At 40.1% G+C, this 5,796-nt stretch overlaps 1 long non-coding RNA gene across 1 annotated transcript; it reads left to right on the plus strand.

Moving 5' to 3' along the window:
- Positions 1-3,488: 3,488 nt before the first annotated feature.
- On the plus strand, positions 3,489-5,544 carry LOC133126140 (uncharacterized). Its single transcript, XR_009708503.1, has 3 exons — positions 3,489-3,573; positions 4,553-4,684; positions 5,471-5,544. It is a non-coding gene; the product is annotated as an uncharacterized LOC133126140 (long non-coding RNA).
- Positions 5,545-5,796: the final 252 nt, after the last annotated feature.

The raw sequence follows: 5,796 nt of genomic DNA on the forward strand, positions 1-5,796 counted from the left end.
CACAGGGTCAGGCAGGCAGGTGGCTGGGAGACGGCAGCACACTCCAGTCTGATCCCCTGCTAAATCCTCCATCATCTTCCCCACTCATTCGCATTCACGGCAGACTTCAGGCCAATCGTTGGATATTTTCTGCAAAGCTAAGCCTCCAATAACAGAACTCAGTACAGTTTGGGAAAAGCGCTCACAGTTTTGACCTGCCAAGTGGAAAACAAAAGGCGCTAAAGCTTTCGGATCTCGGATACACCCTGTTTGTTTTTACCGCATGGATGATCTGGATAAAATGTGAAATCCCTGGAACCCATGGGGGAGAATCTCAGCGGTATACCGCTCATCCAAACTTTTCGCTTCTACTATCAGGTGTCCTTTCAGGCTTAACTATCAAGACGGAAAAAAAGAACTGTGTTCTTTTTAATGAAGGGGCCTTTCTTGTGGTTCAAAAGGGAACAATATATTATTTATAGATTAGTTTTCTAGTTTACTGTTTAATGTAGTATAGATAGGTGCGGCGTGGTAGCTGCATTGCTTTAATCTACTCTCTATTTTATTGTGTGATGCAGATTGTGAAAGGGTTCACGGTGGGTGCCATTTTCATTGATTCCCAACAGCTCTCTTCATAAGCTGCTTCTGAACTGTATCCCAGCCAGCAGAATGGTGACATTCATCAAATAGAGCAACATGCAAGATTTCCCAGCTCTGCCTGCCAAGATGGTAAGGAATTCCTTTATTATCCACATGAAAAAAAGATCTGGCAGATGAAATTATTTTCTGGTGGCCATTACGACAAGGCAAGACCGAGGTGACACACAGGGCAGATAGACCCTCATGTTGGATCCTTTTTTAATGGGACTGCTCCCAGCCTCATACAGATATTCTGTGACTCAGACATGACATTGCCCCGAGCCCAGATGAGTACTACACATTGTCCACCATGAGCATATTTTCAAGTTTCAAGCACGGTAAATGTCTAAAACTGCCTTATGGTGTTGCTCAATCATTGTGATCATTTTAATCTCGCTCATGACATAATTTTGTAAAATATTTTATTTTCAGATTTTCCTTTCTGTACAGAGCAATTTCTTGCTTCAAAAGGAAATGTTTTCATAACATACATTCAATGTAATATACAATATACATTGCATTACAGCACCATTTTAATGCTTTGCATAAAATACCTTTGGGTTTCCTTGGGGGAAATTTCCCATTACGGGACCGATTATGCAGTTGCTAATCAAGGTGCCCATTCACCCCACAATTAAGATATCTGTTTCCTTGCATCTTGATATTTTACCAAGCATCTTTCCTCAGTCCAACATTGCAATTTATGTTTGCTTTAAAGGGATGGTTCTTCCTGAATTTATTTCTTCATATCTATTTTTAGTTATTATGCATGCTTTGATTGGCCCAGTATAGTGTTTCCATGTAGGCTCTACATATTAACACATTTATTTTTAGACTTTCTTCACAACTATAAGCATGAATGTCCAGTAATGAAATGTAATGTTCGAAGCAGGTACTTGTTTTCTTGAGTGCAGCAAATGTAAATATTACAATACATTGACCTCATAATTAACATTTATAGTTCTGTTTTACTCATTTAATCATAGCATTTATCGGGGAGGGATTATCATTTCAAAAAAGGGTTAAACTGAAAACCTTAAACTCCATTGCACAATAAACTACCATAACTTGTCTAAGTCAGAGAATCTATTTCACAGTATTTAGCAAAGGCTCTAAGGCACTATGACCCACTCTGTAATATACAACCATTCACATTGAACTGTTTTTCTGTTTTATTTAGCTTTAGCTGGTGATAAATTCCTCTTTGGGGGATTGGGTGGGAGAGCATGATTACTTCAGAGGGAAAGGTGTGAGGTATGACCTACACTCTGACCCTGCAGCCATACTGATTTACAGCTTTAATCGCCTACTGCCAAGTCCCTGGTAGCAACATCTTGGTCCTGAAATGACCTACAATTCCTCAAAGGTAAGGCCACAGCCGGTGATGTCCAGCAGCTTACGAATACAATCCTTTTCAATCACTGAAAAGCAGAGATTCACTTTCAACCGAAATACGAAATTTCAAGAATGTGTTTTGCTTATTATTCTTTCTATGCGTGTGTGTGATATACACAGAGTAGGGTAGCTTTTCAGTACGGTGACCAGCTATGTGAATTGGGCACTATAGCTTTTTCTTTCAAGAGTTTTGAAGTTTATATTATGTGAGTTCAAAGTGTTTGGGTGCATCTTAGCTTTGCCTTGATGTTTTTTACTTGATATGTCTGATTTATTTCCATGTTTTTTTAATATTATGTCCCTTTGGGAAATGTGTATAATTACTTTTCAAAAATGCATTTGAAAGGGAAGTAGTACAATGGTCTGTGAGCATCCAGTGGCCCTTTTTTCTACTATGACATTACAAAGGCAACATTTGGGTTCTTCAAAATGCTTGTCTTCATAGTGTTTTATAGTTCGTTTTTTTCCTTTAGGGTAAGGCAGGGTGCTGAAGAACATATACAGTGACTACTTTGGACAATTAAGAGCCTGTAGTTTACCTGCGCTAGCTTCTGTATGTAGCAAAAAATATGCATTGTCTTATTGGACACATTCAGGACTGCAATTAATATAATTGCAGCAATTTTGACACACTCCCTGGAGCTGGCCTTTTTCGCCTAATTTGGGCTTGCGGTTAAACGCCAATGTCAGAGCTAAACTATAAAAGTATTCTGGGAGGTGCCATTTAATGCATTTTATGATGGGCCATAATCAGCTGCACACGCCTTCTGATCAGTCAGAGGTACTGCCAAGAGAGGATGGAGGGCAGAGGTGGGGAAGGAAATAAAAATAAGCTCTGGCCTGGAACAAAATACATTTGGAAAAAGTATGAAAGCACTGCATTTTCTGTAAGTGTATTGGGAAATATTACCTGACTGCACTTCATAATTTTATCCAGACAAATTCTGTATTGTGCCATACAACACCAATGCCGCCACCCTTGATAACCAGTCATGTTCAATTACCTTTTACTGCACACAATTTACTTTTAACTGAGTGTGAATCTAACTGATGAGCAAACACCTGCCATATGTATGGATAAAAATTGAAAAAAACTGCCCTTTGATGTTCTCCCTAAAGGCTTCCATATTAGCTTGAAATTGAATCTCGGCGCAGTATTACAACACCTGGGACTTTGGGATTGATCTGAAAGGCAACAGAGTGCCACTGTGCCTAAATCAAATTCTGTCTCCTGTTTACTGAGCAGCCCAGATCCACAGCTATTATTTATGGGCATATTTAATGTACAACAGCTGCTCAGTGTCTAATAGTGCCGCTGCAGTTACTTCACAAGCTTGGTGAACGGACGTGTATTGACAGACATTACATGTCATACATATGCTTTATCTCTGGGGCAGAGTGCTTGGAAGGTGGGCATAACTCAGTCATTTTGTGTATCATTTATGTTGACCCTCAGCAGGGCGCTGTCAAGCTCTGAGACGGCCATTACGTTTCTGGAGACGAACGGGAGGACTGGAGGGTGTACAAAAGAGGGTGGCAGCTTCAGTCGTTGGAGCCAGGGTGAGCGTAAGATATACAGCATATGCAATCTGTGTTTTTGTGTGGCTTGTGCCAAAATCTGGGGACTGATTAAATGACTCCTGTATCTCTGTGCTGGTGGGACACTGATGACAAATAACTTCCTGTGAGGACTTGGCAGCAGTGTGCCATATATTTAAGATGGGTCACCTTGCTGTGGTCTCACACCCTGAGCACAAAATAATGCTGGATACTTATTGAGGACACGGCACAGCTCACTCATATTTTAGACTGCTGTATTTTCCCTCAAGGCCATTTTGGCTTCACGTTGACCTACAGTTGATTGTCATGCTTGAGTTTCACCTTTGGACATATGTACTGTAGATACATATATATATATATATACATGTATATACAACATCTGCATAGTGTTATATACTGTATGTAAATTGCTGTAAGCAAGTATTTATTTTTGACATGCAAAGGCATATTTGCAATTGTATGTCAAAAACCAACCTGGTCTCACAACCTATTCGTAGCTATTCCATGCACTCAGAATTTGTAAAATCACTATGAGGGATGCTGGGCCCTTGAGCAAGGCCCTTAATCCCGCATTTCTCCAGCGGGGATTGTCCCCTGCTACGTCTAATGAACTGTAGGTCGCTTTGGATAAAAGAGTCAGCTAAATAACAAATTATTATTTAATTATTACTTAATTTCCCGGAATCCAATGTCTTTATGGAGACCGTAGATTTGGTTCATTGAACCAACCAGAAATTTCCAGTACCCCGCAAACTGCAGTGGTTACCAGATGTACAGTATTGCAGTTTATTAAGCCTATGGTGCCAAAAAGTTAATTTCCCCATTGAAATACTTTTAAAACAATGAATTTACCCTGCCAAAACTATTATATTTTGAACAGTTCTAAAAATTCTTCACACTGAACTAATTACTCTCTGGGGACCTTTTTTTCTGAGCCAAGCAGAAGTTTTTTCATTCCTATTCATCCCTTCACATTTAGGTACCCAGTGTACATGCTTTGATGCCAAAAAAGAAGGACCAATGCGCTGGGGCCAAAAAAGCCAAACATGGAAGCCTTCTTGAACTGGCTTCATGCACCACTGAGCAGCTCCTATGGGAATCCATGGAACTGGTAAGCGGAAGCTGTCACCAGTATATATATATCATGATGGAATTAACTGTTTTGGATCCTCTGATTTAGGCATCGAGAATTGCTCATAAAAAAATCCCATGGTGAATGTCAATCTAAAATACAAGTATTGTTGTCGTTATAACATTTGGACTGATTATAGCCTATGAATTCATTTTTGCTAAATCATCTTTGGTCTTTATGTTTTGTGTTAAATACTATATTTGTTAAAACATGGAATAGGTGTTGCAAGTATGAACTACAAAGCCTGCAGAGCTAATCAGCCCTGCGAGGCTATAAAGCGACAAGTTATTAAAATGATCCAGGATCCATAAGGTTTCAGAAACAATGCCGGGAAAGTTATAGATGCTGCATACATATTTGTGAATAATTATATTTTTCCAATTATATGATTGCAAGTGTAGTTATTGAATCAGGAAAGCTGGAATATGGCATAAGTCTGGGACAATGCCCAACTTTAAATAGGATTCAGGCATCCTGCTGTTACCCACATAAATTGTTCTTCAACCCATCCATTCCCCCTCCTGTTCTCTCACTGCAGATGACTTTGGAACCTACATTGACTTGATAGTAGCAGACTCCATCGCACAATCTCCACCACAGTCTCATGTCCTCATCTCTCTCAGCCCTCTCTCTCAGTCTCTATGTGTGTACTCTCTCTACAGTTGCTGACGTCTCACTACTTCTGCTGGCTCACTGAACACCTGTTCACTGGACCGAATTGATGACACTAAACTGTTTCTCTCCCCCCCCCACCCCGACACACAGTTCTACTCACACGTCAACCTGCCTTGTGATGTCTCATCCTGGATGAACAACTAACACCCAAAGCTTAATCTGGTCCAGACTGAGCTCCTCTTCGTTCATACCAAGTCTGATCTCCTCCAGAACTTCTCCATCACCTTGGACAACACTGATGTGGTGGTTGCTGAGCAGATGGGACAGAAACCTGATGATGTATTAATCAGATCATTGGCATGCTTGTTAATCAATGAAAATGAATGAAAACAGACCAAAGATCAGAATAATACATAGGCAGGTAAGCAGAGAGCTTCTTTCTTCACATCGTGTTAGGGAGATTAAATGGTAAATCT

This window comes from Conger conger, chromosome 4 (genome assembly GCF_963514075.1).
Source record: "Conger conger chromosome 4, fConCon1.1, whole genome shotgun sequence".
Classification (NCBI taxonomy): Eukaryota; Metazoa; Chordata; class Actinopteri; order Anguilliformes; family Congridae; genus Conger; species Conger conger.